Genomic DNA, 27162 nt, shown 5'->3' with positions numbered 1-27162 from the left:
TACACACACACATACAGAGACACAGACATATACATAGATACTCATATATGCATACAGAGACATACTACACACACAAAGACATATACATAGAGGCACAGACATTTAGAGATTCACAGACATACAGACATATAGATAGACACACACAGAAACACAGAAGCACACAACACAGACAAATACACAAGACACATACATATAGAAATATACACAGCCACACATGAACAGTCACACACAGACACACCTGGGCACAGACAAACCTCATACAGAGACACACATAGATGCACACATATATAGACATAGACACCCAGACATGCATTAATTGACATATGCAGACAAATATTGATGCATATGTAAACTAAGACAACAGACATACATAAGCACATAAATAGACACATACATAGCATCACACACATGCACAGACACACTGAAATACAGACACATACACAGGCTCACACATAGACATACATGGTTTTATACAGACTCAAAGAGGTATACAGTGACATACTCATGCACACAGACACAGATACAAAAGACATAGACACACTCAGAAATTTGTAAAGATATACAGACATATAGGCAGACACACACAGACACACAGGTATATATATACACAGACAACCCACTACAATAACAGATACACAGACTCACACAGACATAAGGACACACATATATATATATACAAAGATACAGACACAATGACACAGACAGTCACTGGCATATACACAGACACACCGGCATATATACAGACGCACAGCACACACATAAGCACACACAGACATACACATAAACAGAGATGCACACAATCAGGCACACAGAGAACGCATACACATACACAGTGACACACATATGTATGCATAGATTACAGACACACAGATACAGATACAGATAAATGTACACATATATACCCAGACACACAGATACACACACATGTAAGTATATTCATACAGATAGCCACAGACATAAACAGACACACAGAGAAATAATCACAGATACAGAAACACACAGACATCGAAAACACTTGTGCAACACAGGCACAGACATATACTCAGACTTAGAGACACACACAGATATATACATAGACATATACATGCACAAGTATTCATATACACAGGCACACAAACACAGATACACAAACACATAGTCATAAACATAGGAACACCTACAGACACATATATTCACTGACATGTAAACAATATATGGAAACACAGTTATGCATACATACATATACATAAACAGACACACAAATGCACAAAAACACACAGACAAGTGCACACAATTTGATACACGTTCAGAGACACACATGTTCAGAGACACATATATACCATGATATACACATGCACACAGCGACACACTTGCTCCACACACATTTGTAGACATATAGACACACTGAGATGCACAGAGATATACAGCTATATACACAACAAAGAAATACACACATGTACACACAAGACATACACGTATTCACACAGAACACAAATATATACTCACTAAAATATATGAACACTGACACGCAACACATATGCATATACACAGATACAGATGCACCCAAACATACACAAGGAAACACAAACAGACATATATTCAAACACACAGATAGACACATTCACACACAGACGCAGTGACAGATATATATGTACATAGAAAAGCACACATGCTCATATAGACATGCACACACAGAGATATACACAATGAAAAATACTCAGACACTCAGAGACACATACACACAGTCCACAAAGAGATACAGGCATACACACACAGATACTGACACATAGAGACTGGCACCCAATGCAAACACAGCACACTTACACAAACGTCTACATACATGCGCATATGGAATCACAGAGCACAGAGAAAGACATGTATACATAGACACAGAAGAAACATGCACACAAACATATGCATAGACACACATTGACACACATATATACAAAGACACACAAATATACAGACACAAAAATACATGCACACATATGCACACATAACAGACATACAAATGCACACACAGACAAATACACACATGTATACACAGACACAGTTCAGCACACACACAAACATAGACATTGGCACAGACGCATCTAAACACAAAGACACATATAGTCATATACAAAGATACACACATCATGACAGACAGACACACACTAATACACACCTGCAGACACAGAGAAACATAGACATGTTTACTAACAAATAGTTCCACACATACAGACATAGAGAGAGAAATATCCAAATGCACAGACAACCCCCACACATATGGACACACAGACCCACACATGTATACAGACACAGAGAAATGTAGACACAGAATACACAATGTACACCCAAACATATACAAAGAATCACAGACACATGGATACACACAATCACACACAAGATCATGCACATATACACAGACATTAAGACAAACATAACATAAAGATAGACACACAGGCACATACAGACCTATATCCCAATACACAATCGCAAACACATATGGCATATTCACAAACACACATTGATACATAGAGAAGCATATATACATAGACATACACATGTGCAAACACACAGACATCGATAAAGACACACAGACACAACCATGTACACACTGACACAGAAAAAATATATACACACGTACATCAATACAGATATACATATACAAAAAAACAGACACATGCAGAAATAACACACATGTTCCCACAAAGATATGCATATTCCAAGACATACATACTCGTTGCACAGACACATCGAAATATACATAAACACAGATAGACACAGACATAAACATGTGCGCACACTCACACAGAGACATGCATTATAAAATATATGCATATACTGAGACATAGATATACAGTGACATGTATACAAAACAGATATGGACAGAAAACCATTCATATACACAAAGATATGCATGCACATTCACGTACAAACATACACATACAGACACATAAACACCACACTTTCACATACAGAGACATACACACATGCATACACATAAACACACAAATAGACACACACATACATGGACACATAAATATACCCAGACACAATACCTATGCATTCACAGAGACCCATAGATATATACATGTAGATAGACAAATACACACAAACACACATGCAGACACAGATACATGCATTTACATAGAAACCCAGACATATACACTGACACGCAGATGCACACACAGGAACATGTAGAGATACATATACAGAGACACATAGACATACAAAGATAAACAAAAACACATAAAGATAGAGACACACACATGCACACATGGACATATACAAAGATGCATTGTGGGATACCCAAAGAAACATGCTGTCACACACTAATGTATACAGAAATACATACACACACACACATATATATATATATACAGAAAGACATGCATGCACAGAGATACACATATACCTAGAAGTCACACAATCATAAATACAGATATAGACTCACATAAATTTGCATCAATACAAAACAGACATATACAGAAACAGACACATATATGTAGACACAGTCATATCTAGACACATATATACACAGACACACACACATGTGCAGACAGACATATACAACAACCCACACTGACATTCAGACACAGACACACACATGCACACACACAGTCATAGAAAGATACCTGAAGTCATAGAAAGATACATACAGATGTACACACAGATACACATAAATATATATACACAGTCACACACATAATGTACAGATATACACACATATAGACACATGCAGACTGAACCACAGAGACATAAACACGGGCACACACAGAGACACACAGACGTAGAATATATACACACACACAAGTACATGTGTGTACATACAGAGACACACACAATATGCATACATAGACAAGTGTACACAACTGAGACATGTACAGAAACACATGCACATATGCAGAGAAACACTCATACATACACACCGACACACTCAGTGCTCACACAGACTTGTTGGCACACAGATTCAGAGAGGATGAAGCAAACACACAGACATGTGCACAACAGAAATACATATACACACAGATATATACACAGAAACACATGTAGACACATATATACACAGACATATATACAGGTTGCAGACACAGCCAGAGACAGATATATGCTCAAAAACACAAAAACAGAGACACACACATTCACACACATATACACGCACAAATACATATACACAAATGTATATATGCAATGTACATTCACATACACACATACACAGACACATATAGAAACCCAAATACATGTGCACACAAATATGTACATACATGCAGACATATACACAGACAACCACAGAGAGATGATAGATGCACACAGAGACACTCAGACATACACACAAAAACACAGCTACCCACAGAACAAAACATTCAAGCACGTCTACATGCTCACATAGACACACACAGATACAAAGAAATAGACACGTGTACACACATAGAGACACGATCCTATATGAAGATACACATACAACCATGTGTATATATACAGTCATACACAAACAAGCACACACATCATATAAACGTACACAGACACGCATGAACAATGACACAAGCAGAAAGAGACACAGACATATATACACACACAGATATACACATACAGACACACATAGGCATATACCCAGACATATACAAAGGCACACACAGAGACAAACAGGCATAGACACGCAGAGAGACACACAGAGGTATACACCCAAACATAAACAGATACTCATTGATATATACAGAGACACACAGACATATGCAGACATAGATATGTACTTAGACATATATACAAACATACATACACAAATAGGACATATCCACAGAGACACACAGAGACAAATACATAGATACAGATATGTACACAAACACATAAATATGTACACTGACACATGCACACACAGACAGACATATACAGAGACATAAACATGCAGACATAAATATACATATACTGAGATCACACATATACACAGAAACATACCAACATGTAGACCCACAGACAACGTAGACATACTCAGACTCACACACACACAGAAATATACACACAGAAACACACACAGACATACACACTGACATGCACACACAGACACAGATGTAGACAGACAAAATCACGATGCACACAAACATATACAAAGACATTTACGCGTAGAGCCAGATACGTAAATAGACACAATCACAAGACACATTGACAAAAACACATGGTAACACACTCATGCGCCACACATATGCACACACAGTCATTTACAGACACACAAACATATGCACATACACAAATGTACAAAGACACACACAGCACTCACAGGCACACAAAGAAACAAACACAATGAAATGTAGACACAAACATACATTGACACTCAGATTCTCACAGACACATGAACACACATACACAGAAATATAGACAGACGGACATAGATATATAAACAGACACACAGCCAAATGCACAATGACACTGACATATACAGACCACACACACACGTATGCACACAGACATTACAAAGAGATATACACAGATACACAGATAATATACTAACAACACATCATATGCTCAGAAGCACACATTTACACAGAGACACGTGTACACATGGTAGCACAACATACACACAGACACAGATATGTAAATAGACACATGCACTCATATACACTGACCCAGTTGTACACACATCCATGCATACACACAGACATTTACATAGACACACAAGCACACACACAGATACTCACATGCGCACACAGATATACAGAAACAGTCATATAGACACAGACATAGAGACATACACAGTACATTTGCACACACAGACATAGAGACATACACATAGACACACACAGAGACGTAGACACAGAAAGACACTTGATATATATACACAGCAGAGACAGAGACCCACAGAGACACAAAGTTATATGCATAGTCATACAGAAACATATATGCACAGAGATAAACAGAGACTTACACAGACACAAACTGAAATGCAGACCCAACAAAGACATGTAACACAGACATATGCATATATACACACATGCACAGAGACACAAATGCACACAGAAATATAAAGACAGAGACTCACAAACACCCCCATGTGCGCACACAGACACAGACATATACATAGACATTCATACAAGTGCACAGACAGACGTATACACAGATATATACATAGACATGCAAACACATGCACGCGGACATTTACACAGACACATAGACGTGCACACAGACATTTACACAGACAAAAACGGATACGTGCAACATACCAGCAAACACAGCACTGTATACTGACAGACATATACACAGACACACACACACAGATACACACACAAACATAAACTGACACACACAGACATAAACCCAGACATGTAAAATAGAAACAGACATGATATGCCCACCGAGGAGCAAACATACAAATACACACAGACATATACACAGACATAATCCTACAGCACACACAAATATACACAGACATATACAGAGACACACAGACAATAGGCATACATACACAGTCTCAGAGATACATAGACATACAGACACACACACACATGCTCGCTCTCAGAGGCACACAGATATATACATAGACACCGAAAATAGCACACACAGACATATACACACAGATACATGCAGACACACATAGGCATACATGCACACACAGACATACAAATGTAAAGCCACAGACATGTGTACACACGTGCACACATTCACACAGATACAATATGTGCAAAGAAAAATGAAGACAGATATATATACACAAAGACTTATAGATAAGCACACACAAACATAGACATATATCCAGACACCCCCACATGTACACAAAGGGATACACACTGACGTATATACTGATACATGCATGTACCAACAGACACACACATAGACAAACACAGAGAAACAAACAGTGACATACAGAGACACACCCAGATATATACATAGAATCACACAGGTGTGCACAGAGACATACACAGACACACGCACATACACAGAAAAATATGCACACATAGACACCCTCAGATATATAGACACATAGACGCATATACACAGAGACATATATCCAAATGCACACATGTAGATGCAGACACAATTCACATACGTGCACACAGACATATATACAAATACCTAGACATAGACACACAGTTGCACACAGAGTTGCATAGACATGTACACAAACACAATGTGCACACACATGAACATATAGGCATACAGACATATATACAAAGACGCATAGATATATAAAGATAAACACAAAAGCATAAAGATGGAGACACACACCTAAATGCAGACATACAGATGCACACACGGACATATGCAAAGACACATAGCGTGATATCCACAGATACACGCAGTTACACAACCAGTGGATATAGAGATATATATGCATATATATCACAGAAAGACATACATATACATAGAAAGACATATGCACACATATAGACAAATGGAGCCAGAACTCACACAACCATAATCACAGATACAGACCCATATGAACTCACATAGATACAAAACAGACATATACAGAGACAGAGACACACACTTAAATAGACACAGTCATATGCACAGACACAGATATATACATAGATGCACACACATGTCCAGACAGACATTTACACAGACCCACGCCTACATGAAGACACAGACACACACACGCACACATAGTCACACAGAGACATACCCAGACATATATGTACAGATGTACACACGCAGGTAAACACAGACATATAGACATAGACACAAACATATACACAGACACACACAGAATGTACAGATATGCACAGGCACACACCAGCATGCAGATATACACACAGATACATACATATGTACACACAGAGACATACACTGACACACGGGGACATATATACATACATACACAGACATAGATACAATATGTGCATAGACACAGTTGCAGTCATATCTACAGAAACATACAGAATGCATACACACAGATATTTACATACACATATAGAGACTCAGTGACATCGATAGAGATAGAGAATTATATAGACACACAAATACACATTTATGCAGACACAAACATGTATTGTCAGACAGACATACAGAGACTCAGACATATACACAGACCCATGTACACACAGACAAAACACACATATACACAGACTCACAAAAGTGCACACACAGGTATATACACATACAAACGGGCACAGAAAATGAATACAATGAATACAGAGACACATGCAGACATTCAAACACACAGATGCACACACATCCACAGGCACACACAGATATACAGATGAATATATGGTCCCGCATATACAAGGCCACGCATATATACCCAAATCACACTCATCCACACAAAATAGACACACACACAGACATATACACAGAAATACACTGATGTGCACACACAGACCTATACAGATATGCAGAAACAGACATGTACACAGATGCATACATGCGAGCACACAGACATACACAGATACCCACATATACATATACACAAGTACTCCCATGTACACACAGCACAGACTACATACACAAAGACACACATATACACAGATTCACACTGATGTGCATACACAGACACACATGCACCCATACAGACACAGACACTCATGCACACACAGAAATGACAGACAGCACACACAAACATAGATACAAACACACACTGACATGCATACACAGATGTATACACAGACACACATGCAAGCATATAAAAAGACACAAATGTACCAGAGACATGTATACGTACATACACATAGACACAATAACAGACTCAGAGGCATATACACAGACATGGAGACATAAGCAGACACATAGATACACACATGCACACACACAAACACACAACACTAATATATATACACAGACAGATACAAGAGCCACACATGCACACACAGGCATACACAGCCACAGAGACATAGAGATAGACACAAAAGCATGCACACAGACACACACATGCAAATACAGATATATATACACACAAAGATACACATGCACAGACTCACATGGACATATACATAGACACTTTTGTGCACAGACGCTTGAACACACTGATATACAAAGACACCAACAGACATATAGACAGACACAAATCCACAGACAAATTCACACACACCCATATGCACACACAGAGATACGCAGCATATACAGGGACACATAAACATAAATACAAATGCATGTAGAAGGACACACACAGACATATAAAGACAGAGATGCACATAGTGATACACACATATACAGTGAGACGCATGGACACAGACAAATGCATAAACACACATTCACATGCATACACAGATTCACACACAGACATGTACACAGACTTACACATTCACACATAGACACAGCCACATAGTGACATATGGACACATACACGCACATAACATACAGACATATACTAGACATACACCCAGTGCACACACAAACACAAGAACATAGGCATGCATATATCACATGTCCACAAAGACATTAGATATACACACAGACTCAGACACACAATCGATATATACCCAAGCAAACACAGACAGAGAGAAACACAGGTATACACACAGGGGCACACACAACAATGCATAGAAATTGGAGGTTCGGAGTGAAAAGGACATACATACACAGACGCAGAGACTAACAGATATAAGACACACAAACACAATGACAGAGACACAGATATATGTGTGTGTTTATGCATTTGTCTGTGTATATCTTTGTAGACATACACATAAACACACCTTGACATTCACAGAGACACATACACATGCACACCCACTGAGAAACATACATATCCACGGAGACACATGCACACGCAGATATATACAGAAACATTCAGATACATACAAAGAGGAATATAGACACATACTCATACACAGAGATAATACACAGATACACATATGCATACAGGGACACACAGATACACAGACAGAAATAGATGTGCATCATACAGACACACACATACACAGACAGACCCACATGCACACACACAGACCTATAGACACAAAGACACATTCATCGACTCACACACATGCTTACACAGTCACACACAGACATACACACAGATATACACTCATATTCACACAGACATCTACTGAGTCAGAAATGCACATAAATTTTCTCAGATACATACACAAACACGCATGCACACACGACAGATTATACACACAGAATCAGACACACAGAAATATACAAATACACCTGTATACATAGACGTATGCACAGACATATACACAGACACACAGATACACATGCAAACACACAGGTATGTACACAGACACCTGCAGACAAATAAAGTTGTACACACACGTGCACACAGTCACTCACAGACATAAGTACAGAGAGATAAGACATATACAAACACACATATATGTACCTACATATACACAGAGACGTATACACAGACTCAGAAAAACAGATATATACATAGAGACCAAGACATAGTCACACTGACACGCTTAGACATATAGACACAGACATATACACAGATACGCTAACATGCATACACAGACACAGACACATGTGTGCACACACAAATACAGACATATATACAGACATATACATGTGCGTACACAGACATGTACCGAGATACATACCCACTGTCACCCTCAGACATGCACAGACATATACATAGACACGTACGTGTACACATAGCTACACAGGCATATACACACATTTATGCACACAAGATTCAGCATACAGACAGAGAGAATCAGACACACAGACATATACATACATGGACACTGACACACAGAGACACAAAGACACATGAACACATACACAGAAACACAGAAGCGCACAAACACATGAACACACTGACATATACATAGACACACAGACACACACATGATGTACATATAGACTTGCACACATATACACACACATAGCCATACAGTCCCGTACCCATTGAGACACATATACACAGACATACAGACACCCACACAGACATACCCAGTCACATATGCGTACAGAGACACAGACAGATATATGCATAGACTCACAGACATATGCATGCACACAATAATGCTGATATACACACAACAAATGCACATGCACACAAAAGAGACACTCACACATACAGAGATACAGACACACAAGTAGATGTAGAAACAGACATATACACAGACATATGCACACAGAGACACACAGACATACATAGAGGCACGTGCAAACAAAAGAGACACAGAGACATTCACATAAATACAGATACACATAGACATATACAGATACACACATACACAGACACACATACAGAAATATACACAGACATACATGTGCAGAGACACAGAAATATACAGACACACAGATGCACACATGAACATACAAACAAGAGACAGTTTCAGAGACAGAGAGATATACACAGATACACTCGTGTACACACACTGTAACTAGAGACACACAGAGATATATAGAGACACAAATATATACACAGACACACAGATACGTGCATGCACATACACAGGCATATAGACAGACATGTATACAGAGACAGATTCATGAAACACAGAGACAGATACACAGAAACACATGAGTACAGACATACACAGACACATGATCAGACATACACAGACATACAGATATATACACACACATACAGACATACACAGACATAAAGACAACAAACGGGCTGGAGCAATAGCACAGTGGGTAGGGTGTAGAGCCAGGAGTAACCCCTGAGCATTGCCGAGCATGACCCAAGGGAAAAGAAAATGACAACAAACATATACATCAAAACACATTTACACACACAGATACACAGACACGCCCATATACATAGACATATTCACAGACACACACAGTACACACAGACCTTCCTATACACATATACAGACACACATATGCAAGTAGACACAGACATATAAACAGACACACACATGAACACACGTATGCATATACAGTAATTTACACAGACATACAGTTCACAGACAGACATGCAGACACACACGAAAACATACACACACAGATACAGAAACACAGCACAGACATGCACACAGATGTGTCTGTTTTTCCATCTGTACCGAGGACGTGCTGCCCTAGGAGACAGTGGGCATGCAAGGAGAGGGCGGCATCACGGCCCCTGAGGACAGGCCACCACCACCACTCCCTACCCCGTGTGTCCGTCTGGCCATGGTGTGCCCAGGCGTCCTGCTGTCCTGGCTCATGCCTCCGGCTTGCCTCCCACCTGCTCTGTCCCAGGCTCGGGTCCAGCTGTGCTCACAGGCACTGGGCAGGCACCACACACAGCCTCGCCACTGCTTCAAGGGAAAAACAGAAACTTGGCTGAGGAGAAGACACCTTGCGGGTGTTTTTCTCTTTGCTAACCGGGCCAACCCCGGAAGGTCATAAGCATTCTGGGGGGGCCGTGCGCCCGCCTCACCACCACAGAAGTAAGATGGATGGCGTGTTCCACAGGGCGCCTTTGAGTTCAGGTGTGTAGCACTGCGTTTGTGCGTGCAACGGGGATTTTTGACGGCCATTACCATCACAAGTGAAAATGTCGAGTGACATGGTTCATGGTTTGGATTTTTGCTTCTGACTCACTGCTTGGCCTCGCTGCCTCCAACGCTCCCGTACCTTTCACTTGGGGAGTTAAGGGCAGAGATTTTCAAAAACCCTCTTTGTGTCCAAATTGTTCTTGGCGCCAGTGAGTGTGCGGCAGAGCCAAGCCAATAGAAAAGTCAGTCGGGAATAAAACTCACAAACTCTTGGATGAGTGGAACTTCCCCACCGCTCGTTCATTTCATTGGGAAATGTTCCCATATTCTGCCAAACGTGAAACAGAATCTCTTGTCTTTTCTTATATTTCTTTTTCATCCCTTGATTGAAGGTTCCTCCTTGTCCTTGTGCGCTGGGAGGAGAAATGTTTACATCAATGAAGGCAGAGTTATGTGCTACAGTTGTGACAGAGAGGGGGGAGAAAGAGAAAGAAGGGAGGGAGAGAGAGGGAGGAAGGGAAGGAGGGGGGAGAGGGAAGGAGTAGGCGCAGGGTGAGAGGGTCATTGCAGAGTTGTGGAAGGAGGAGTGTGGGGCCCTTTTGCTGTCTGCAGCTACAGCCCTCAGTCCACACCTGGAGTGACCTGCTCGGCTGCTTCCTTCTCTTTCTCGTGGCGGGAGGTGTTTGGGCCACTCCTGGCTCAGGGCTTCCTCCTGGCTCTGGCTCAGGCATCTTTCCTGCAACTCGTGGGGCTTTGGTGCCAAAGAAACGCCGCCTCTTGTGTTCTAAGCCAAGTCCCCGCACTGTGCACCGGAAACACAATCACTAATGAGCCCGCAGCTCACGGAGCTTCATAAAGAGAAAGAAGGGTTGAAGAGTGTCCCCAGGGCCTTAGTCACTCTAACGAGGGCTTCGAGTAAAGAAATAAATACAGATCACCTGTGTGGCATCTCGGCGCCCCATGGAAACTCAGTCCTGGGTTAAGTCTGAATCTCAGTCTGGGGCTTCAATTAAAGAGGAAAAATAACAAGGAATCGTGTGGCGTGTTCTTCACCCTCAGATGCCGCAGTGGCCAGATGTAAGGCCGGCTTCCGTGTTCCAAGTGTCATGCACTCGGGCTGTCACAGCTCCAAGCCTCGAGCACGTGACAGTTTAGGAGTGGTCCTTTTCCGCACGAAGATCCCTCGGATCCCTGTTTCTGTGCGGGAGGGAGGATGCGCCTTGGCCGCTGCAGCTCAGGGTCAGGCAGTGGACAGAAAGGGCATGGCCGTCGTCGGCCAGTGGTGGCTCTTCGCTGAGCAGACAGCGCTGCCATGTCTGCCCCCAGGCGGGGGATGCCACCCAGCGCCGCCGCCCAGGGGCCGTGCCAGCCTGCTCCAGCCCCTCCCTTGTGCCCGGCTCCGTCTCCGAGAGGCTTGTTCCCGGCAGGCAGAGGATGCAGAGTCAGTGATTTGGCTGCCGCATGCCCCGCGCACTACACCCCTCCCTGTCTTCTCGCGGCCACTACAGGGGGAGCTGAGAACGAACGTGCCCCCGCCAGGCCACAAAGGAACGTGTGCGGCCTCCAGGGCACCCAGGCCCGAGAGCGGCTTCACAGACACGTGGGCTGTGCAGAGGGCTCTGTGTGTCCATCTGTCTGTGCTGTGGCTGAGGCCACAGGCTGCTCAAGGGTTGCTTCTGACTCTGTGGGGACCCTCCGGGGTACAGGGCCAGGAGTCATCTCCCGGGTGGGGCCGGATACCCAGAAAGCAGTGAGCAGGGGAGCCTGCCAGCCGCGTGCAGGACGGCCCCCTCCCGCCGCTCTGCTTGTGTGTCTGCACTCTGGTTTGGGGCCTCGCCCAGCTGTGCTCGCAGTGACTCCTGGCTCTGTGCTCAGGGGTCAACCCTGTGGGGTGCTGGGGATCGAACCTGGCTTAGCCACGTGCCAGGGAAAAGCCCTCCCCACTGTTGGTGGCTCCCGCCTGCCCCGTGTGTGTGTGTGTGTGTGAGTGTGTTTGGGTTTTAGGCCAGGACTGGCAGTGCTCAGGGCTTCCTCCCAACTGTGGTCCGGCCTCTTCCCCTGTGGGCCTTGAGGGGAGGCCCTGAGCCGTGTTGGCACTCAGACCCAGATCCGTGGCCCGACCGCCATCCTGTCCCTCTGGCCACGTGGCTTTCAGAGAAACACCGAAACGCTGTGCCGGTCACTGTCCCTGGAGTTTGGACTCTGCCCGGTGCTGTCGGCCTGCTCCGAGCCTCCAGGCAGGAGCAGTACCCGCGGCTGCTGCGGCCCTTGGCCTGCTCTTCCAGTGGCCCCACGTGGCCTGTTTGGCGGCTCTTCCCCGCCCACGACGCTGTCCCCAGGTCCCGCTTCCCTTCCAGCCCCGGCTTTGCTTGTGCCGCTGAGGGAGGGCGTGAGCCCCCGGGCCCACCAAAACCCTGGGCCGTTTCTGTGAGACTCATCAGAAGCCCTGCCGTGGCCTGGCCTCCTCGCCTCAGCCCTTTCCAGGAACCCCTGGAACTGCAGGCGGTGGGGGATCCCCCAGTTTCCCTACAAACCCCTCCGGGGCAGGGAGCTGGCAGCAGGGGCTGCCGGCCTGAGTGTGTGGCGCCCTCCTTTTCCCCATCCTTCCTTCCTTTCCTCCATCCTTCCATCCTTTCCTCCCTTCTTCCTTCCATCCTTTCCTCCATCCTTCCATCCTTTCCTCCATCCTTCCTTCCTTTTCTCCCTCCTTCCCTCCCTCCCTCCCTTCCTTCCTTCCTTCCTTCCTTCCTTCCTTCCTTCCTTCCATCTTCTCTTCCTTCCTTCCCTCGTTCATTCCTTCCTTCCGTCCTTTCCTCCATCCTTCCTTCGCTACTTCCCTCCCTCCTTCCTTCCCTCCCTCTTTCCCTCCTTCTTTCCTTACCTTCCTTCCTTCCCTCCCTCCCTCCCTCTTTCCTTCTCTCCTTCCTTCCTCTCTTCCTTCTCTCCCTCCCTCCCTCCTTCCTTCCTTCCTTCCTTCCTTCCTTCCTCCTTCCTTCCTTCCTTCCTTCCTTCCTTCCTTCCTTCCTTCCTTCCTTCCTTCCTTCCTCCTTCCTTCCTCAATCCGTTCCTTACTTCCTCCCTCCCTTTCTCCCTTCCTTCCTTCCACCCTCCCTCCCTCCCTTCTTTCCTTCCTTCTTTCCTTCCTTCCTTCCTTCCTCCCTCCCTCCCTCCCTCCCTCCCTCCCTCCCTCCCTCCCTCCCTCCCTCCCCCAAACACTGGTCAGAACTCACCTGTCGAGCCACATTTCTTGCAGGACAGGTAGGGAAATGGCCTGGGCAGGACAGATTCTGCCCCTTAGACTTGGAAACCCGTAGACCAGAAGCCGCAGGTGTCCCCTTTTCTGGCATCCACCTGCCATGGCAGGGGGGCTGGCCCAGATGCATTTCCCAAACTTTCCTTCTTGTGTGTTTTCTGTCTTCTTTCGTAGTTGCTTGGGTTTGAGGCGCCTCCCCCAGCAGTGCTCCGGGTTGATTCCTGGCTCTGCATTGAGGCATCACGCCTGGTGGGGCTCTGGGCGCCTGGGTCGCCGTGCGAGCGGTGAGCGCCCTTCCTGAGGGTGGCTCTGCTGTGCGGGTTTTCATGGCACATTCAGCTACGTCTGTCTTTCTCTCTTAGACGCGGGTCTCCTGCTCATCTCGGTCTGTCACGAGGGAACCGTGACTGGTGAGCCTCTTGGCACCCCACACACGGTGGCTTTCTGCTGTACTCGCCGGGATGGGAGCTCCAGAAATCCCACGAACCTGGGGTGAGTAGGATGAACGCACCTGACCACCCCCCCACACACAAACACACACTCAACTCTTCCACCAACCACAGGGATGCGGGACTGCCACGTGAGCTTACCACATGCTGTTCTACACAGGCCTGAGCCGGACATGAGATTTCCGTGGCCAGCCTTCCCTCCCTGGCCCTGCCCTCATGCGTGGCCCCTGGAAGGTGGGCCCTTCACAGTGGGTTTAGCAAGGCCTGTGACTCGGCCTGAGGTCCTGCAGAGGGGCGGCTTGCACCGGGCTGGGCCTGCGCTCAGAGATGCCTCCCTCCTGCTGGGAGACTGCAGGCTCAGGTTATTTTACACACGTAAACACCCCAGCGATGTCAGTAAGATTCTGAGAAGTATCGGACGGGGACGGGGCAGAAAGCCATGTCTGGCAGCGAGCCAGACAGGTAGCCGACTCAGAGAATGCATTTCCCTCTTGGAGGGCAGATGGCCCCTCCTCAGCAGCACGGGCCCTTCATGGACGGAGGAGAGGGAGGCCCGCTCTCCAGAGCCTTGCATCCAGATATCTGTGTAGTGGGGATAAGCTGAGCTTCTCCCTTCAGAATCTTCCCCTCAATGTGTAGTGTGGTCGGTCAGATGTCCGACTCGGGTGCTGGGGGAGAGGATGGAGCACTGTGGCAAGGAGAGTCGGAAATGATCGCTCTGGATGAGAACTGAGTACAGAAGCAGGGAAGGGACAAATAGGGTGACCTCTCAGTACCTGGATTGCAAACTGTAGTGCCCAAAGGAGAGGGGAGAGGGAGGGAGGGAGGGAGGGCGGGAGGGAGAGAAACCGAGAGAGAGAGGGAGAGATGGAGGGAGAGGGAGGGAGGAAAGAGAGAAAATTCCTGCTTTAGAGACAGGAGGGAGCGGGAGAGGGGATGGTGGGAGGGAAAGTGGGGACATTGGTGGTGGGAATGTGAACTGTGAAGGGCGGGTGTTGGATCAGTGTATGACTGAAACACGATCGAGAGTAGTTATGTAACTGCATCTCACTGGGATTCAATTTTTTTAAAAAGAAAAAATTCCGTGATGGGCCAGCTTTCAAAAACTTCTCCCCTGAATCAGTGCTGTGTCACATTCAGAGTCTTCACAGTCATCTCGGGACAATGTGTGATGGCAGCACGGAGACCACCTCTGAGATTCTGAGAAGTATTCTGTGGATACTCGGCCTGAGATGGTTATACTGAGATGTGGGCACTCGGAGAAGTCGGGACTCAGAGCGAGTTGTGGATCCTCTGGCATGTGGCTGCCGGGAGTTAGACGCTGGGAGATGGACACTCGGAAACGTGCATACTCCCAGCGATTCCGTGCGTGAGACATTAGGGATCGGAATGAGATGTGGCTAGTGTGGCTGAGGGTCTCCTTGGCAGCCCGAGGGCTCCAGCAACCCAACAGGTGTGTATGTGAGCCCACTTGCTCTGCATCCTGCAGCTGTCCACGTGTGTGCCACTGTGTGTGTGAATTAATGTTGCCACTGTCTGTGATCCCGCTACATGACCACGGAGATCCTGCCTGTCTCTCTCACCAAACTGACATTTCTCCAAACCTATCACTCTCCACAGGGGACACTGCCTCTTTGTGCTAGCCCCCCTGCCCCCCAGCCGGCCCTGCGGGAGCCACACTCACTCCTCTGCAGAAACCGAGGTTGCCCCATAGGCCCCTGGAGCCAGTGTGCAGACAGACATGGGGGACACAGAGGCCAGAGCAAGGCCCACTCTCCAGGGAGGGCGCTGACCACCTGTTTTCTTGTGGGCTGTAAACCCAGGACCACCAATGGGGCAGAGGGTGGCAGGGGCACAGCTGATAGGAGGTGGTCGACGCACACAGTGACTCGAGTGTGCCCACAGGGGGCAGGGTGTGTGTGCTGTGGGCCTCGGGTGCTGCTGTGACAGGGTGCGGGGTGGGCGCAGGCCACGGCCATGGCTCGGGTTCCTGCTTCCCTGCTAGTAGCTATTTGCACACGGGCAGTGGGGGTTTGTGGCTGAGCCACTTCCTGTCAGAGACACACCTTGGCTCACCCCTGTCCCTCTGCCTAGGGACATCAGTGCCAGTGGCCTCAGTGTCTTTTTTAAAAAATTGAATCCCAGTGAGATGCAGTAACAAAGCTACTCACGATCGGGTTTCCGTCATACACTGATCCAACACCCACCAGGGTATACCTGTCTGGGTGGAATCGGCTCATTTCTAGAGCAGGAAACAAGCGTCAGATCTGGTCTGGGGTAGGGCGGCTCGTTGGGGGGGGGACTCCTGCTGCACCCCCGACAGCCCAACGTGAGCAGACCTGCTTTCTTGTGGCTGTAAACCCAGGACCACCAATGGGGCAAAGTGGACCCAGAAGAACATGAAGGAGAAGGACCAAGAGGAAGACAACCAGTAGTGGAGGAGGTGATGGAGGAATGAAGGGAGAAGTGATTGAGGCCTTTGAGAATGAGCGGTAATTAGAAAAATCGTGTATTCTAATGAGGTGGAGTGTTGTTAAAGAGAACTAGATGACATCCGAAGAGGAGGAGGATTAAAGATACATATCTGAAAGTAGGAGTTGGATAAAGAGTGAAAAAAACAAGCAGAGGAGGAGATGGTGGTGTGAAGAAAAGAAGAGTAGGACGACGAAAGGGCAAATAGAGGAAGATGAGGGAGACATCAGAAGAAGACATGGATGGTGATTTTGAGTTTGAATTTGTTAATGGAATTTGTGAGGGGGAGGGACAGGGAAGTGGGAGAGGGAGACACTGGAGGAGAAAAAGATGATCAGGAATATGAAGAGGAGACAGAAATGGAGGAAACACAAAAGTGTTTGAATCAGAGAAGGTGGATGAGTACAGTAGCAGAAGCAAACAGGTGAAGGACCGGGAGATGGAGGGAAGAAGACATGAAAAGAATAATTTCATGGAGAGGTAAGTAGAAGAAAAGAAGACGATACTGAAGGGGGGAGGCACTGAAAATCCGTCAAATAATAGTAGGACGAGGAGTTACGGAGACACAGAAGATGGAGGAGGAGAAACTGGAGAAAGAAAACCAGAGCTGAAGGAGGTGGTGAAGGAAAGCAGAAAAGTGGAGGATGCGTTTGAGAACAAGAGGTATGTAGAAGACTGGATATCAGGAGACAATGGAAGTGAAGTGGTGTAAACAAGAACAAGACAACATTAGCAGAGCGGGATTACGTGGTACGGAATCAAAAGGCGGAGTTTGAGAAGACGAGGAAGAAAACAGGTGTAAGAGGAGGTGGTGGCGGGAAGAAGAGTAGAACGATGAAAACAGAGATCAGAAGAAGATTATGGGGACATCAGAAGAAGAGGTGGATGGGTGAATGGGAATTTGTATTTGTGAATGATTTTGTGAGGGGTGGGGCAGGGAATTGTAGGGACGGGGAGACCTGTTGTTGAAAAAAGATGATGCGCAATTGAAGAGTTGGAATTGGAGGAAACACAAAAGTTTTTGAATTGGAGAAGGTCGAGCAGCACAGTTGAAGTAGCAAACTGGTGATGGATGTATGATGTTGGGAAATGACAAGAAGATGGTGATTTTTTAGAGAGGTAAGACAGAGGAATAAAGACAAAATATAAGAGGTGCGACAATGAAAAAAACCATCATGCAAGAAAAGGATGAGGAAGTACTGAAACACAAGATGGAAGAAGGAGGACCCAGAGAAAGAAAACTGGAGGTGCATTAGATGGTGGTGGAAAGAAGATAGAAGAGTAGGAGACATTTGAAAATGAGAGGTAAGTAGAAGAACTGAAGAGCACTTCTTGGTGCAGTTGAGTAAAAGAGAACTACTATGGAGGCATAGTGGTTTAAAAGACAACAAGACAATGTTGGAACAGGAGGAGTATTTTGAGTTATGGAACCGAATGGAATTTGAGGAAGAGGAGTGAGAAAACAGGCGGTGGAGGAGGTGGTGGAGGGAGAAGAAAAGAAGAGGTGGATGAGTTCATGGACGAGAGGTAGTGAGAAGAACTGAAGGGAAGTAAACCATGGAGACTGTAGTTGAAAATGGAGCAGGAAGACATCAGAACAGGAGGAATTGCAGGTAAGGAGAACGAAGGTGGAGATGTAGAAGGAGGACGGAAGAAGAATACAGGCTGTAAGTAGGTGGTGGATGGACAAAGAAAAGGGGAGGATGATTTCAGTGACAAGAGGTAAGTAGAAGGCTGAAGAGCATCAGACACAGAGGCAGAGTGGTGAAAACGCAGGAGAAAACAAGAGAACAGAAGCTGGGATTGGTTGTATGATGCTAAACGGAAGTTTTGGAAGGAGAAATCAGGCAGAGGAGGAGGTGGTGTTGGGAAGAAGAAAGAAGAGGGCAATGAGTTCCAAGACGAGAGGTAATGAGAAGAACTGAAGGGAAGGAAACTGGAGGCTGTAGTCAAAAATGGAACAAGGACGACATCAGAACAGGAGGAATTGCAGGTAAGGTCAACAAAGACGGAGATGGAGGAGGAGGCAGGAAGAAGAATACAGGCTGTAAGGAGGTGGTGGAGGGACAAAGACAAGAAAGGAGGATGAGTGCATGGATGAGAGGTAAGTAGAAGGATGAGGAGCAGCATACAGTGGAGGGAGAGTGGTGAAAACAAAAGGAGGCAAGAAGAGATCAGATGGTGGAATTGGAGTTTTGATGCGTAAGGAATGGGTTGAAGAACTCGGAGAGAGAAAACAGGAGGATGAGGAGGTGGTGGTGTGAAGAAGAAGAGAAGGATTTTGAGGACTATATGAAATAAGAACTTAATGAAGGACACTGCTGAGTCCGCGTCGAAAATGGATCATGGATGACATCAGAAAAAGAGGAATGGAGGTTCAGAGGAAAAAAGGGGAGATAGAGGAGTAAGAGGGAAGAAGAAAACAGGTAGTGGAGGAGAGGGACATGGGCAGAAGAAAAGAAGGCAGTACCACGAGTGGAGAAAACGGTCAGAAGGAGATGAAAGGGACATCAGAGAAGAGGTGGATGGGGGAATGGGAATTTGAATTTGTTTATGGAATTATTGAGGGGGAGGCACAGGGACGTGTAGGGAGAGGGAGAACTGGAATTAAAAAAGATGATGCAAATATTGAAAAGGAGACTGGAATGGAGGAAACACAAAAGCGTTTGAATTGGGAGAAGGTGGAGGATCACACTTGATGAAACAACTGTCGATGGATGGGGTGATGGACAGAAGACAAGCATATGATGATTTGTTGGAGAAGTAACTAGAAGTGAAAAAAAGGACACGGAGGAGGCGAGGCCGTGAAAATAGTCTGTCATGTAAGGAAAGGACAGGAAGCTATGAAGACCAAAGGCGGAACATGAGACCCCAGAAGAAGAAAAGCGGAGGTGGATGAGGTGGTGGAGGAAAGAAGAGAGAAGTGGAGGATGCGTTTGAAAATTAGAGGTAAGTAGAAATGAAGAGCAGTTCTTGGTGGTGTGGAGTAAAAGAGAACTACTGTGGAGGAGTAGTGGTGTAAAAGACAGCAAGACAATGTTGGAAGAAGAGGAGTATTTTGAGGTATGGAACACAAAAGAGTTTGAGGAGAAGGAGTGAGAAAACAGGCGGTGGAGGAGGTGGTGGAGGGAGAAGAAAAGAAGAGGAAGATGAGTTCATGGACAAGAGGTAAGTAGAAGAATGAAGAACATCAGACAGTGGAGGTAGTGGTGAAGACGAAGGAGGCAACGAGACCAGAAGCTGGATTAGGAGGTACGACGCCAAACGGAGGAGTTGGTGGAGAAGGAGGATAAAACAGGAGGAGGTGGTGGCAGAGAGAAGAGTAAGATGACAAGGGGAGAAATAAAGAAGACGAAGACATCAGAAGATGGGGTGGATAGATGAGTGGGAATTTGAATTTGTGAGTGAAATTTGTGAGGGGGAGGGACAGGGAATTGTAGAGAGAGGGAGAACTGGTGTTGAAAAAGACGATGCAGATGTTGAACAGGAGACGGAATTGGAGGAAACTCAAGTGTTTGAATTGGAGAAGGTGGAGAAGCACATTTGAAGTAGCAAACTGGTGATGGACGCGGAAATATAGGGACAAAGACTCGAAAATGATGACATTGTGGAGAGGTAAGTAGGAGGGAAAAAAAAATAAAACATAGGAGGCAGGAGAGTGAAAAAGATCGGTCATGTAAAACACGGATTAGGAGGCAGTGAAACAAAAGATGGAAGGAGGATCCAGGAAAGAAAACCAGAGGTGCATGAGATGGTGGTGGAAATAAGAGAGTAGTGGAGGTTGCATTTGAAAATGAGAGGTAAGTAGACAAACTGAAGAGCAGTTCTTTGTGGAGTGGAATAAAAGAAACTATTTTGGAGGCGTAGTGGTGTAAAATACAACAAGAAAATTTTGGAAGAGGAGGAGTATTTTGAGGTTTGGAACCAAAAGGAGTTTGAAGAGGAGGAGTGAGAAAACAGGCGGTGGAGGAGGTGGTGGAGGGAGAAGAAAAGAAGGGGACGATGAGTTCGAAAACAAGAGGTAATGAGAACAACTAAAGGGAAGAAAACTGGAGGTTAGAGTTGAAAATGGAACAAGAACAACATCAGAACAGGAGGAATTGCAGGTAAGGAGATCAAAGGCAGAGATGGAGGAGAAGAATGAAGAAGAATACAGGCTGTAAGGAGGTGGTGGAGGGACAAAGAGAAGAAGGGGAGGATGAGTGCATGGATGAGAGGTAAGTAGAAGAATGAAGAGCAGAAGACAGTGAAGGCAGAGTGGTGAAAAGGAAGGAGGCAACAAGAGAACAAGACCTGAAATTAGAGGTATGGTGCCAAATGGAGGAGTTGGAGGAGGAGGAGGTGGTGGAAAGAAGAAAAGAAGAGGGCAATGAGTTACAAGATGAAAGATAATCAGAAGAACAGAAGTGGATAAAACTGTGGAGGCTGGAATTGAAAATGGAACAGAACGACATCAGAACAGGAGGAATTGCAGGCAAGGAGAACAAAGGCCAAGTTGAGGAGGAAGAGTGAAGAATTCAGGCTTGAGGTGGTGGAGGGCCAAAGAAAAGGAGAGGATGAATGCATGAAGAAAGGTAAGTCGAAGGATGAACAAAGGCAGAAAGTGGAGAAAGAGTATTGAAAACAAAGGAGGCAAGAAGAGAACAGAGTGTGGAATTGGAGTTATGATGCCAAAGGGATGAGTTGAAGGAGTCAGAAAGAGAAAATAGGAGGAGGAGGAGGTGGTGGTGGGAAGAAGAGAGGAGGAGGATTTCAAAACCTAGAGGAAATGATACAAACTGAATGAAGGACACATGGACGCGGCGTCGAAAATGGAACATGGATGATGTCAGAACAAGAGGAATTGGAGTTACGGAGAAAAAAGGGGGAGATAGTGGAAGAAGAAGGAACAAGAAAACAGGCATTGGATGAGAGAAGGACTGGCAGAAGAAAAGAAGGCAGTACCACAAGTAGTGAAAAACATCAGAAGAGGATGAAGGGGATATTGAGAAGAGGTTGATGGGGGGATGGGAATTTGAATTTGTGAATGGAATTTGTGAGGGGAGGGTCAGGGAAGTGTGGGGAGAGGGAGACCCTGGAGGAGAAATTGACGATGCAGAAGTAGAAGAGTAGACGGAAATGGAGGAAACACAAAAGAGAATCAGAAGTTGGAGGAGCAGAGTAGCAGGAGCAAACAGCAGAAGGACCGGGTGATGGAGTGAAGAAGACATGAAGAGGATGATTTCTAGAGAGGTAAGTGGAAGAAAAGAAGACGACACAGAGGTGAGGCATGAAAATAAACCCGTCAAATAACAGTAGGATGTGGAGATATGGAAACACAGAAGATAGAGGAAGAAAAATCAGAGGTGAATCAGGGGGTGAAGGAAAGGAGAGAAGTGGAGGATGCGTTTTGGAGCGAGAGGTAAGTAGAAGAAATGAAGAGCAGGAGACAATGGAAGTGTAGTTGTGTTGCAAGAACAGCATTAGAAGAAGAGCAGGATTATGAAGTATGGAATCGAAAGGAGGAGTTTGAGAAGGATGAGAGAGAAAACAGGTGGAGGAGGAGATGGTGGCGGGAAGGAGAAGAGTACAACGATGAGAACAGAGATGGATCAGAAGAAGATGATGGGGACATCAGAAGAAGAGGTGGATGGGTGAATGGGAATTTGTATTTGTGAATGATTTTGTGAATGGCGGGACAGGGAATTGTAGGGACGGGGAGACCTGATGTTGAAAAAGACGATGCGCAATTGAAGAAACGGAATTGGAGGAAACAGAAAAGTATTTGAATTGGAGAAGATCCAGGAGCAAATTTGATGAAGCAAACTGGTGATGTACGCAGTGATGGTGGGAAATGACAAGAATATGATGATTTTTGTAGAGGTAAGTAGGAGGAAAATAGACAAAACATAGGAAGGGCGACAGTGAAAATGAACCGTCATGTAAGAAATGGACGAGGAGGTACTGAAAACAAGATGGAAGAAGGAAGACCCAGAGAAAGAAAACCGGAGGTGGATGAGATGGAGGTGGAAAGAAGAGAGAAGAGTTGGATACATTTGAAAATGAGAGGTAAGTAGAAGAACTGAAGAGCAGTTCCGGTGGAGTGGAGTAAAGGAGAACTACTATGGAAGAATAGTGGTATAAAAGACAGCAAGACAATGTTGGAAGCAGAGGAGTATTTTGAGGTATGGAAACAAAAGGAGTTTGAGGAGGAGGAGTGAGAAATCAGGCGGTGGAGGAGGTGGTGGAGGGAGAAGAAAAGAAGAGGAGGATGAGTTCTAGGGCCAGAGGTAAGTAGAAGAAAGAAGAGCAGGAGACATTGGAGGCAGAATGATGAAAACGAAGGAGGCAACAATAGAACAGTTTCTGGAATTGGAGATACAAAGGCTAATGGAGGATTTGTTGGAGGAGGAGGAGGGAAATAACAGGCAGAGGGGCAGGTGGTTTCAGGAAGAAGAGTAGGATGATGAGAAATTAATTAAGACGAAGACATCAGAAGAGGTGGTGGGTAAATGGGAATTTGAATTTGTGAATGGAATTTTGAGGGGGAGGGACAGGGATGTGAAGGGAGAGGGAGACATGATGTTGAAAAATACGATGTAGATAGTGAAGAGGAGATAGAAATGGAGGAAACACAAAAATGTTTGAATCGAAGTAGATGGAAGACCACACTTGATGAAGCAAACTGGCGATGAACGTTTTGATGGACGAAGAAGAAAAGAGATGGTGATTTTGTGGAGACATAAGTAGAAGCAAAAAAGAAGACAAGGAAGAGGCGAGGCCGTGAAAGGCGTCCGCATGTAAGGAAAGGACAGAGGTACGGAAACCAAAGGTGGAATTTGAGGACCCTGAGGAAGAAAACCGGTGGTAGATGGGGTAGTGAAGAAAAGAAGAGAGAATTGGAGGATGCGTTTGAAAATGAGAGGTAAGTAGAAGAACTGAAGAGCAGTTCTTGGTGGAGTGGAGAAAGAGAACTGCTCTGGAGCCATAGTGGTTTTTAAGAAAATGTTGGAACGGGAGGAGTATTTTGAGGAATGGAACCGAAAGGAGCTTGAGGAGGAGGAGTGAGAAAACAGGCGGTGGAGGAGGTGGTCGAGGGAGAAGAAAAGAAGAGGAGGATAAGTTCATGGACGAAAAGTAAGTAGAATGAAGAGCAGCAGACAGTGGAGGCAGAGTGGTGAAGAAGGAGGCAACAAGAGAACAGGAGCTGGACTTGAAGGTACGATGCCAAAAGGAGGAGTTGGAGGAGGAGGAGTGAGAAAACTGGTGGAGGAGAAGGTGGTGGAGGGAGAAGTGTAGGACTATAAGAGGAGAAATAAAGAAGATTAAAACAGAAGAGGAGGATGGGTGAATGGGAATTTGAATTTGTGAATGGAATTTGTGAGGGGGAGGGACAGGGAACTGTGGGGAGAGGGAGAGCTGGTGTTGAAGAAGCTGATGCAGATGTTGAAGAGGATATGGAGCTTGAGGAAACGGAAAAGTGTTTGAATTGGGAGAAGGTGGAGGATTACAGTTGAAGTAGCAAACTGTTGGTGGACGCGGTGATGGAGGGAGAAAGACGCAAAAATGACGACATTGTGGAGAGGTAAGTAGGAGGAAAAAAGACAACAGAGGAGGCACAACAGTAATAAAGATTGGGCATGTAAAAAAAAGGATGAGGAGGTACTGAAACACAAGATGGAAGGAAGACCCAGAGAAAGAAAACCGGAGGTGCATGAGATGGTGTTGGAAATAATAGAGAAGTGGAGTATGCGTTTGAAAATGAGAGGTTAGCGCTGTTGGAGAGGATGTGGGGAGAAAGGGACCCTTCTACACTACTGGTGGGAATGCCGGCTAGTTCAGCCCTTTTGGAAAACAGTATGGACGATTCTCAAAAAACTAGAGGTTGAGCTCCCATTTGACCCAGCAATACCACTGCTGGGAATATATCCCAGAAAAGCCAAAAAGTATAGTCGAAGTGACATATGCACTTATATGTTCACCACAGCACTGTTTACAATAGCCAGAATCTGGAAAAAACCCGAGTGCCCTAGAACAGATGACTGGTTGAAGAAACTCTGGTACATCTATACAATGGAATACTATGCAGCTGTTAGAAAAAATGAGGTCATGACATTTGCATATAAGTGGATCAACATGGAAAGTATCATGCTAAGTGAAATGAGTCAGAAAGAGAGAGACAGACATAGAAAGATTGTACTCATCTGTGGAATATAGAATAATAGACTATAAGACTAACGCCCAAGAATAGTAGAAATAAGTACCAGGAGATTGTTTCCATGGCTTGGAGGCTGGTCTCTCATTCTGGGTAACTCAGGGAAGGGACCACCAAGTAAAATGTGGTTGGAGGTCATGTGGGGGAAGGGTGAGGCGGGCGGAATACAGACTAGAGACTGAACACAATGGCCACTCAACACACCTCTATTGCAAAGCACAACACCTAATCAGAGAGAGAGAACAAAAGGGAATTCCCTGCCATAGTGGCAGGGTGGGGTGGGGGGAGACGGGCCTGGGGAGGGGGGAGGGATATTGGGTTTACGGGTGGTGGAGAATGGGCACTGGTGAAGGGATGGGTTATTGAACTTTGTATGGGGGAAGCATGAGCACAAAGATGTATGGATCTGTAACTGTACCCTCACGATGACTCTCTAATTAAAAATAAAGTAATAAAAAAACAGCTAGCTTTTTGAGTTCGGGGCCTTCGGTTTTTCCACGCTATTGAGGCACA

Source organism: Sorex araneus, chromosome X (genome assembly GCF_027595985.1).
Source record: "Sorex araneus isolate mSorAra2 chromosome X, mSorAra2.pri, whole genome shotgun sequence".
NCBI lineage: Eukaryota > Metazoa > Chordata > Mammalia > Eulipotyphla > Soricidae > Sorex > Sorex araneus.
This window is presented reverse-complemented; position numbering follows the sequence as displayed.